Below are 11724 nucleotides of genomic sequence, written 5' to 3'. Positions count from 1 at the left end.
CTCTGCCTCCCAAGTGCTGGGATTAAAGGCGTGTGCCACCACCACGCCCGGCTCAACCCTTATTTTTAATGATGGTTCTTAGACACTTTAACCTCCCTTGTAGCCCACCACCCACCAGAGGTAGTAGGAAAGAAAGGATATGGGGAAAGTAGACCTGTTTAGAAATGGCTCTTTGGAGCAACTTCCATCTGTGTTGTCGGAAAGTCGGTAATTCAGTTCCCAGGTTAGCAGCAGCAGCAGCAGCAGCAGCAGCAGCAGCAGCAGCGTGATCCACTGGCAAACACTTCACAGATACAGCAGCAGTCCAATTCGGTAGAGTCTGGATAGCAAACAGGAATCAGCAGTGGGTGGCACTAGCTAGCAGAGACAGCCAGGACTCAGCCTCTACACAAGTCAGCAGGAGGGACCTGGAGGAACACCAGGAGAGGTTCTCAGCTGTGCCTCTCTCAGAGAAGTGAAGAGCAGCAAAGACAAGAGATCAACAAGTGTTGCGCAGCTAGCTCTATAAGCAAACCTAGCTCAGCCTCTGTCACTGTTTGTGGAGTCCTTTTTATACTTCCTCCAAACTACACGTGTCCTCCACAGGTCTTCCCTCAGCACCTGAGTCCATCTCTGTCTCAGCTGACGTCACTCTGCCAATCAACCCGAGTTCCAGGAAGCAGCTAGAAGCGAAAGCACAGCACCAGAAGTGGTTTTGGTGCATTTCTCTCTATGGAGTCCTGACTAATGGAGCTCAGCTCCACAAAGTAAGTTGGACCAATACATGCACGTCCTTAGTGAAGACTTGGTCATCACGTGCCCTTTCACGTACTTGATTTAGCAGAACATCCTTTCACCTGTGTCTGCTTTAGCGAACCATTCTTCCATGAGTCTGCCTTAGCCTTTCACCTGTGTCCACCTCAGGAAAACACTCCTTCCAGTGTTTGCCTAGCAAAACACTATCCAGCACAACTGACTCTCCAAAGAACCCTTAAGTTTTCACTTCATATATCCTTTCTGTTTAAAAATTATCCTTTTCACTTCGTGCACATTCATGAGGCGCCTAGACATGGTGGCGCACACCTTTGATCCCAGCACCTGGGAGGCAGAGGCAGGCGGAACTCCATGAGTTCAAGGCCAGTCTGGAATACAGAGTGAGTTCCAGGACAGCCAGAACTATATACTGAGCCCACATCTCAAAGAAAGAAAGCAAGGGTTAGAGAGAGAGCTTACTTGGTAAAGTGCTTGCCCAGAGAGCATGAGGACCTGGGTAGAACCCCCAGAACCATTTCAAAATGTGGATGTAAGAGCATGTGCATGTGATCCCAGTCCTTAAGAGGAAGACAGGAGGATTCCATGAGGCCTACTGGCCAGCTAGTCTAACCTTACTGGTGAGCTCTAAACCAGTGAGAGACCATGTATAAAAGGAAGTGGATGGTGTCCCTGCAGATGACACCTATTGGTGTCCCCTGGCTATAAGGCATGTATTTTTCCAAATCTACTTTACTAAGGGTTCAACCTCTCCTCTAGCCCACCACCCAGCAGAGGTAGTGGAAAGGAAAGATTATTAGGATACAGGGGAAGTGGACCTGTTTAGAAATAGTTCTTTGGGCCGGGCGCTGGTGGCACATGCCTTTAATCCCAGCACTCAGGAGGCAGAGGCAGGCAGATTTCTGAGTTCGAGGCCAGCAGCGTGGTCTACAGAGTGAGTTCCAGGACAGCCAGGGTTATACAGAGAAACCCCGTCTCGAAAAAAAACAAAAAACAAAAAACCAAACCAAACCAAACCAAAACCCCAAGTTCTCTGGGGAGATTCTAATCTTCGTTGTTCTCAGCCCAGTCCATTAGCAAACACTAAACATCCATCAGTATCTGCAGTCCTGTCCACTTGGCCAGCTTCCCACGAAAACCAGCAGGGCAGCAGTCCAGAAGAACCCATGAAGCTCACCAACCAGCCTGAGTCTGTGAATGTGGCAAGAAGCCACAGGAACCTCACAAGACGTTCTTTAGCAAGTTTCTCTCTATGATGTCACCACAAAAGCAGCCCAGCGACTCAATGTAAAGTGAACCAATACATGGATGTTATCAACAACAGGGAAGACAGGCAAGGCAGAGCAAAGCGACCTGATACTCTAGCCCCCACTGTCTCGGGAATCATATTTATATTCTCTCTAAATAGCATGCGTTCTCACACGTGTTTGCTATTAAAAAAAAAAAAACAGCCTTTCACCTGGGTCTACTTCCGAAAAACATTCTTCCCCATGTCTACCCCCAACAAAACAACATTATAATCTGAGTTTCAAAGAAACCCAGAATTTCCACTTTACCTGGCCCTCTACATAAGTGCATCCAATTAAAATATAACAAAAGCAAATAATTTGTAATAAATAACAATATACAACAAATGTTCAGAGATGCCATATCATAAGTGATACCATATCTGTCTTAGTTAGGGTTTTACTGCTATGAACAAACACAATGACCAAGGCAACTCTCATAAGGACAACATTTAATTGGGGCTGGCTTACAGGTTCAGAGGTTCAGTCCATTATCATCAAGGCAGGAACATGGCAGCATCCAGGCAGGCATGGTGCAGGAAGAGCTGAGAGTTCTACATCTTCATCTGAAGGCTGTTAGAAGAATACTGGCTTCCAGGCAGCTAGGATGAGGGTCTTATAGCCCATACCCACAGTGAGATACCTACTCCAACAGGGCCACACCTTCTAATAGTGCCACTCACTGGACTGAGCATATGCAAACCATCACACTGTCATAAGCCACCTTTGTATTTTAAGAGTGCAAGTATAGGGCTCAGTAGTTAAGAGCACGACGGCTCTTCCAGAGGTCCTGAGTTTAATTTCCAGCAACCACATGGTGGTTCACAACCATCTGTAATGGGATACAATGCCTTCTTCTGGTGTGTTTGAAGACAGCAACAGTGTGCTCACATACATAAAATAATAGATTTTTTTAAAGAGTGCAAGTATTTGCCTTTCTAGGCCTGGGTTACCTCACTCAGGATGATCTTTTCTAGTTCCATCTGTCTGCAAATTTCATGTCATTGCTTTTAATGGCTGAGTAATACTTTTAAGTGGACATTAGCTGTTAAGCCAAGGCTAATCATACTACAATCCATAGACTGTGAGAAGCTGAGTAACAAGGAGGGCTCAAGTCGGGAGGGATGCATGGATCTCCTTGGAAAGGAGAAATAGAATAGATGTCACAGATGGACCAGGGGCAGGTGGGGACGGGAACAGGAGGGATTGGGGTGGGGAGGATAGAGGGGAGAACCCTGGCAGAGACTACTGGAATCAGTGGGCATTTGGGGAGTGATGTAGAATCCTAGTGTACTACCTCCCTGGAACTGACAAGAGTTACCCTAGGGAACTCTCTTAGCAATGAGGGATCTGGAGCCCGAACTGGCCACCTTCTAAAACCAGGCAAGGCTCCTAGCAGTGAAACTGCTATATCAACCCAGCCACAAAACTTTCAACCTACAATCTGTCCTGCCTGCAGGATGTGCTGGGGTAATTGTGGGAGTGGCCAGCCAATGACTAGTTCAGTTTGAGACCCACACCATAAGAGGGAGCACGTGCCTGACACTGCCTGGATGGTCTGGCACAGCAGGCAGGGCCATTCAGAGACCCAGGATAGAACCAAACACAACCGGCAAATAAAGTCGGTGAAACAATTCCTAATGACTCATAGCTCAGTGCCTAGCTCAGTTGTCATCAGAGGGGCATCACCCAGCAACTGATAGGGACAGATGCAGAGACCCATAGCCAAGTACTAGGCAAAATCAGGGGAGTCCCACAGAAAAGGGGGAGGAAGTATTGGAGGAGCCAGGAGGGTCCATGGAATTAACTAATCAGGGCTCATAAGGGGTTCACAGAGACAAGCAGGGAGCCTGTATGGTCTGAGCTAGGTTCTCTGCACATACCTTATGGCTATGTAGTTGGTGTTTCTGTGGGACTCCCAACAGTGGGCGTGCAGAATCTCTCTCTTTTTTTCTCAACATAATATTTTTTATTGATTCTTTGGGAATTTCACATAATGCACCCAAATCACACTTCCATATCCACCCCACACCCTTGTGATCTGTATGTCTGTGTATGCATGGGGACCAGAAGAGTGTGTTGGATCCCCTGGAGCTGGGGTGACAGAGGGTTGCAAGCCTCCATGTGGGTGCTGGGAACTGAACCTGGGCCCTCTGGAAAAACAAGAAGAGACATTGCTCTGGCCCCAAAGACCTAAAGTTTGAAGACATTTTCCAGAGTGTTCCCATGTTATATACCCTGAAATGACTTTTCACATGAATACCATATAAGTATACAAATGACTTTGATTTCTCTGCCAATTACAGAATTAAAAGGCAGGGGGAAAAAAAGAAGTATTACCAGATATCTTGGAGAGTCCCAGTAGAGCCATTGTAGGATGGCAACATATAGTACAAGGGCAATCAGGGTCCTCTTGTAGACTTCTCAATTTCATTAATAAAATATTTTTTGTTGTTTTTTTAAACAGCACCAGCAGGGGTTTATCTAGTGGCAGAGGTTAATGACTCCTTCAAATCAATGTAAGACAGGCCACCTGGTTTATTCAAACTGCATTTAAACCTTAGATATCTGACTCAACAGTAACGTAAGAAACCTTTAATGAAGCCGGGCCTGGTGGCGCAGGCCTTTAATCCCAGCACTTGGGAGGCAGAGGCAGGTGGATTTCTGAGTTCGAGGCCAGCCTGGTCTACCAAGTGAGTTCCAGGACAGCCAGAGCTATACAGAGAAACCCTGTCTCGAAAAACAAACAAACAAACAAACAAACAAAAAAAGAAACCTTTAATGACACAAATCCATGTTAAACCAAAGACAGTTTAAATGAGTCTCATAAGCTCTGCTATTGATGGGCTGGCATCTACATCATGACAAGTGTTCAGTCCAGTTACAAATGCACATTCGAGTTTCTTGCTGTCACATTGGAAGCAGATCTGAAATATGCTGTCTTATAAGGATGTCACCGTGTCCCCACCGCTGCCAGTCTCCAGTCATTGTGGTTTCTTCAGCCCTCGGAACATTTTTAGGAGAGATTTTCTTTGACCTGCTTGCCTTGTCAGGTACAGAAGAACCCAGTCAACTGACAGAATGAAGATTAACTGTGATGCCAAGAAGAGAGATTTCTTCTCACAGAGTGGGCACCGGGTCTGTGTTAACTAAACCCTGATAACCTTTCATTGGTTTAAAGCACATGAATTAGCTTCTTGTTATCAGGTGTACATCATCTCTGCCGTGTGGGACATTTTCTTAGGGATATACAAGTAATACTACATGTAGCCTGCTAGGTCCTCAATGGTCACATCATCCACATAGACACGAGCTTGCTCGAAACAGAATCGAGGGGAGCCAGACAGAGTTCTGATGTACAGTGACTGAGAGTAGTCCTCAAGTGATCTTCATTCTGGGGCCAGAGGAGGGACATTCTGCAGACCTGAAAAGGAATACACTTCCATGTCATGCCATCTCTTACACTGGCACTCTTTGCCTATACATACATGGCTTGCCCTGACTTAGCTTGGAAACAGATTGAAAGTCAGAGAGTTCGTTGGCCGTGAGACTTTCTTGGGAGAGCTCCTCTGTTTTACTCTCAGACGGGAGCCTCAGAACCGAACTTCTCAGAGACTTGGTGGCTGCTCCAGTGTGATTAATATCAAGAGAAGTAGAGGTTTCTCCTGCATTGGGTGTTGAAATTCCCCATCCACTGCTGCCATCGGGTGGCTCAGTCTGGCTTCTGTGTTTAAGCCGGCTGCTGGAAGGAGATGCTGTTGTACTGCAATGTATGAACTTGGGAGGATGAAGAACAGGAGACTTAGAACGTCTATGACGCTGGGTTCTCACTGCTCCTCGGGAAGATGTCCTTGTAGACCCATGCCAACTGTGCATGTGTGTTGTAGATGCACACATTGTTTTCAGTTTGGTATCATCTGCGGCTGTTCTGACTGATGCCTTCACCAACAGAGATATATGATGGACCCTGATGCGTCCATTCTTAATTTCTTGAAGGCAGTTTGCAGGGTTTCCTCCTCTCCATCCTTGGCTTCAGATTTCATTGTGAAAGTTTCTATATGCCCTCCTGTTAATATTCCTCGAAGCTGGGGAGCTCTAGGGATTCCAGCCCCGTCTGCTCCGGGCATCTCTCCTTGACCACTGTGCCTGACTAATAAAATACTCTTAAAAGGACTCGGGGTTGGAGAGATGGCTCAGCAGTTACAAGATCTGGCTGCTTTTTCAGAGGACCCAGGTTCAATTCCCTGCACCTACATGGTGGCTAACAATCATCTGTAACTCCAGTTCCAGGATCTGAAAGCATCTTCTGGCCCCTTTGAGCACAGCATGTACACACATGGTACAGGTACCTGTACATACTCAGCTGGAAAGGAGCTTTAGAAAAAGAGCAAGGGCCAGGCGTGGTGGCACATACCTTTAATTCCAGCACTGAGGAGGCAGAGGCAGGAGGATCTCTGTGAGTTTGAGGCCAGCCCAGTCTTTAGAGCAAGTTCCAAGACAGCCAGGGCTCTGTTACAGAGAGAAACCCTGTGTTTAAAAAAAATAATAACATTAAAAGGTGGGCAAGGAAGCCCAACACGTAAATTAAAGGGAGTTTAAAAACAAATTTGGGTTGCAGCCAACATTCAAAAGAAAAAGAAATAGTTAATGCGAAAGGCAGGCAGATCCATCTGAACCTCCTCATGGTACTCAATTAAAGGGTGGGAATTCTGGGAAGGAAAAGTACACAGTCCTAAGGGGAACCTCCTCCCTAGGGGTGGTGACCTTACCAAGGTCCCTCCACCTGCCCCACTAGATAACTAACCCTTAAGAGAGGAGCCAATGGCCCATCTCCACCTAGTGGTAGAATCTATCCTTTACAACACCCTGAATAATACAGTTCTCCAAGTTACACTCACAGTGGAATAATAGCCTTTTTTTAAAAAAAGATTTATTTATCGTTATATCTAAGTACACTGTAGCTGTCTTCAGATGCACCAGATGAGGGCATTAAATCTCATTACGGATGGTTGTGAGCCATCATGTGGTTGCTGGGATTTGAACTCAGGACCTTCGGAAGAGCAGTCAGTGCTCTTAACCACTGAGCCATCTCTCCAACCTGGAATAATAACCTTATGAGTTGATTGGACCACTACTTTCCTCTTAGCCAAACATCCTACACTCAAAATTTGATCATTAAAAGTACAATATTGGGCTGGGGAGATGGCTCAGGGATTCAGAGGTTTGGCTGCTCTTCCAGAGCACCTGGGTTCAATTCCTAGCATCCACAAGGTAACTTACAACCACTCGTAACTCCAGCCCCAGGTGATAAAATGCCCTCTTGTTGGCTTCCAAGGGCACCAGGAAAGCTGCAATCAAAAGATCTGCACACATAAAATAAGTCAATAATTTATTTTTTGTTTTTTGTTTTGTTGTTAGTTGAGACAGGGTTTCTCTGTATATCCCTGGCTGTCCTGGAACTCACTCAGTAGACCAGGCTGACCTCGAACTCAGAAATCTGCCTGCCTCTGCCTCCCAAGAGCTGGGATTAAAGGCGTGCGTCACCATGCCCAGCCTGGTGGTGGTTATTATTATTAGAGAGTCTTGTATGACCCAGACTGATCTCACATCTTGACCCTCCTTCCTCTGCTTCCTGATTACTGGGATTACAAGGCACGCAGCATTCCATCTGTTCACCAGGAGACTTGAGAATATCCAACACCTTGAGACTGATTCCCTCCTAGAAACAGCCTTTCATTCCTGAGACCACTGATGGAAGTGTGCATTTAAAGATAAAATTAAGCCGGGCGTGGTGGCGCACGCCTTTAATCCCAGCACTCAGAAGGCAGAGGCAGGTGGATTTCTGAGTTCGAGGCCAGCCTGGTCTACAGAGTGAGTTCCAGGACAGCCAGGGCTACACAGAGAAACCCTGTCTCGAAAAACAAAAAACAAAACAAAAGAAGATAAAGTTAAACAGATGCCATATAAAACTGTTTACCCATCTAGTACTCTGTGCAGTTCCTCCTTTGTAATTTGACTTTCCTTTTCCTTGATGAGGACTGAAGGGGAAGAGCTCTTGTGTGTTGGGCCTTGGAGATGCTCTTCCGTGATGTGCTTGTTCCAATTGTTTGCTCACCTGTTTACTGACTGCAAAAGATTATTTAAAAGCATTTAATGAGCAGCCTGGCATGGTGGTGCACATCTAGCATCCCAGCACTCAGGAGGCTGAAGCAAGAGCAGGAAGATCAAGGACAGCCTTAAAGCAAGGGCTAGGGATGTAGCTCAGTCAGTGGAATGCTTGCATACTATGGAGGAAGCCCTGAGTTTGATACCTAGCACCTCATAAAATTGGTCTACCCTGGGCTGCATAGAACTCTGTCTCAAAACAAAACAAAGGATATCCAGAGGAGGTGGTGGTGCATGCTTGTAATCCCAGCACTTACAAGGTGGAGATACAAGGATTTTGAGTTCAAGTCTAACCTGGAATACACAGAAAGAGCCAATGTAAAACCCAGAACAGCTGGCATGGTGGCACATGCTTCCTGATCTACACAGTGACTTTCAGGCTAACCAGAGCTGCATAGCAAGACCCTGTTCATCTCAAAAAGTAAAAGAAAAAAAGATAAAATATTTACTATCAGCCAATCATTAAACATATTCTCAACTCCAGATAGGGTAGCACATGGCTATAACCATATAGCGCTTGAGAGGCAGAGGCAGGAAGATCAAGAATTCAAGACTATCTTCTCAAACAGATGCCATGTAAAGCTAGTCTCAGCTACATGAAACCTTGTCTCAGAAAAATTCATCTAAGAAAGGGCTGGAGAGATGGCTCCGTAGTTAAAAGCTGTAGTGTACAGATATACAGGCAGGCAAAACATCCAGACACATTAAAAAATATGACTTTAAGTGTAGAAAAGTTTTTACACTTGCTAACATGCTTGAAGCTCTAGTACCATAAGAAAACAATAGTAAAAGATTCTCTGTTGAATTTCCATGGCTTCTGCTTTTCTACAAGACAGCTGCACCTAGATAGTGACAGTAGCCTATATTGCAGCTGGTATAGCTGCCCCTCTGGATAGGTCCTGGGCTCTCCCATGATGCATAAGCCCACTGCTAGCTGGGCTTTTTCATAAGAGCCACCCTAACTCCATCTCTGCCTCTTCCTTTATCTTCTACGAACTGACCTCTTTGCATGTCTGGAAACCCCAGAGAGGAGTATGGGCAGATGTTTCCGTAATTCCACCAAGAGGTTCAGAAATCACCCACGTTTGTCGCATTGTGCATGGTCTCATGGCTCTTTGGTAAGTGGGTACCCCCAAACTCCCAGCTACTCGGAACCCTATTTGCCACCTGACCTTACCTAACTGAATATGCCTGGTTAATATTTTCTCAACTCTGTATTCTGAATGGCAAGATAGGTGAAATGGCACCATAAGTCAACACACTTGCTGTATAAGCCTGTTGCCCTAAGTTCTACTTCTAAAATCCCATTAAAGGTGGAAGAGGAGAAACCATGCCGCAGTCCTCTGACAGCCACAAATATGTCATAACACGTGTGTCCATATCCACATATCAGGCATACATCCATAATAAATAATGTTTAAAGTTATGAATGATAGTATAAACCGCTTATACTTTCATGGAACACTTGGGCCATATTTACACCAGACATGGTGGTGTGTTCCTTCAGCTCCTAGGAGGTGCTAAATTAGCAGGCCAATGTCTGTGAGTTTGAGGTCAGCCTGGTTTACCGAGTGAGTTCCAGGACAGCTAGCACTACACAGCAAGACCTCCCCCTGTATCAAAAACAAACAACCTCCCCAAAGCAATAGAGCCATATTCTTGTATTAATAAGATTTTTTGCTGGGTGGTGGTAGCACATGCCTTTAATCCTGGGACACAAGAGGCAGATGAAGGTGGATCTCTGGTGTATAAAGTTCCAGGACAGCCAGGGTGACACAAAGAAACCCTGTCTTAACAACGCCCCCACTCCAAAAAAAAAGCGGGGCAGTGACGGCGCATGCCTTTAATCCCAGCACTTGGGAGGCAGAGGCAGGTGGATTTCTGAGTTTGAGGCCAGCCTGGTCTACAGAGTGAGTTCCAGGACAGCCAGGGATACACAGAGAAATCCTATATTGAAAAAAAATCCAAAAACAAAAAACCAAAACAAACAAAAAAAGTATTCCTTTTGTTTTACTCTGCATGGAGGCTGGGGATGACGTCCAGGGCAGGAATATGGTAGGCAAGCACTCTAGCTTTAGAGCCAGTCCCTACACTGTTCTCTCTCTTTTTTCATTTTAAAAATGTATTTTATGTGTGTTTGCCTGCATGTATGTCTTGCATTGCATATTTTGCTACACATTTGCTTAGTGCCCACAGTAGCCAAAAGATGCCATTGGATCCCATAGAATGGGAGTTATAGACAGCTGTGAGCAGCCACGTAGCTGCTGGGAACTGAACTTTGGATCCCCTGTTCCAGAGCAGCAAATTCTCTTAGTCACTGAACCATTTTACTAGCTCCACTACAGTACAGTGTTTTGTTGTTGGTGGTTGTTCGTTTGTTTGCTTGCTTGCTTGCTTGCTTTTTTTAAGTTTCTCTGTGTAGCCTTGGCTGTCCTGGAACTCACTCTGTAGACCAGGTTGGCCTCGAACTCACAGAGATCCATCTACTTCTGTGTGCTAAGTGCTAGGATTAAAGGTGTGCACCAAGGTCTGCTTGGTCCCTAAGGTGTTCTTATAAGAGGAAGGTGGAGCAGGACCTGATATAGACAGGAACACTAGAACTTACACACCAAGGAAGACAAGCAGCCACCAGAAACTAGAAGAACCAGAAAATGAAGTGTCCTTCAAAGCCTGGGAATGGCAGTCCAGCTATCCCTGCAGAGCCTGGGAATGACAGTCCAGCTACTGCCCTGCCTTTTGCTTCTGTCCTTTCCCACCACCGACCCCCCTCCAACCCCTAACTATGAGAGAACAGATTTCTGATGTTTTCCCAGTACCATCTGGCACCAATCTGCACACACAATAGATTGTCAATAAATACTGTTTAAACAGGAAGAAGCCAGGCATGGTGGTACAGGCTTGTTGTAATCCTCGCTATTTCGGAGGCTGAGTCAGAAGGATTACTTGTGTCCGGGAAGAGGCCAAGACCCTCTTGGGCAGCTGACTGGGTGAGATTCTGTGCATTGGGTTTTCTGAAGAAGGCTTGGCCTGTAGGTTGTGGCCAAAGCATAGATAAGGTGACACCTTTTTTTCTTGGAACACCAGGACAGGCAGGGTGGGATTTCTAAGGAGCTGCACTCAAAACATCAGCCTGGAAGGCAACTCCTGCTCCCTGGGAAAGGGAGGCTCTGCTTTCTTTCTCTGCCACCTCCTGTCCCCCTTCACACCAGGCCTCTCAAGTTCCCAGGAGCACCAGCTCTTTCTTTCTTATCTGTCCTTTGAGCCCCTTGGCTCCAGCAGTTTATGAGCTAAATTCCAGCAAAGACCCTGCCTGATCCCTTCATTGACCCTTCTTGCTTTTGATGAGTAAGAGGAAGCAGAAGCCAAGTGGCCTCTGGACCTTCCCTTTGCATGGCCATCTCTGCCAGAAATTCTATAGTTGGGCTCAGTCTATAGCCTCAGACAAAGCAGGCTGTGTCTTTTGAGATTGCTGATTTCAACTCTTTTTAGTACAAAAGAAGAAAACACAACCTGGAGGGAAGCA

At 46.0% G+C, this 11724-nt stretch overlaps 1 pseudogene; it reads right to left on the bottom strand.

The window, feature by feature from the left end:
• Nucleotides 1-5239: 5239 nt before the first annotated feature.
• LOC110314267 lies at nucleotides 5240-6079 on the bottom strand (annotated as a pseudogene).
• Between the last annotated feature and the right edge of the window lie 5645 nt (nucleotides 6080-11724).

This window comes from Mus pahari, chromosome X (genome assembly GCF_900095145.1).
Source record: "Mus pahari chromosome X, PAHARI_EIJ_v1.1, whole genome shotgun sequence".
Lineage (NCBI taxonomy): Eukaryota > Metazoa > Chordata > Mammalia > Rodentia > Muridae > Mus > Mus pahari.
This window is presented reverse-complemented; position numbering and strand designations above follow the sequence as displayed.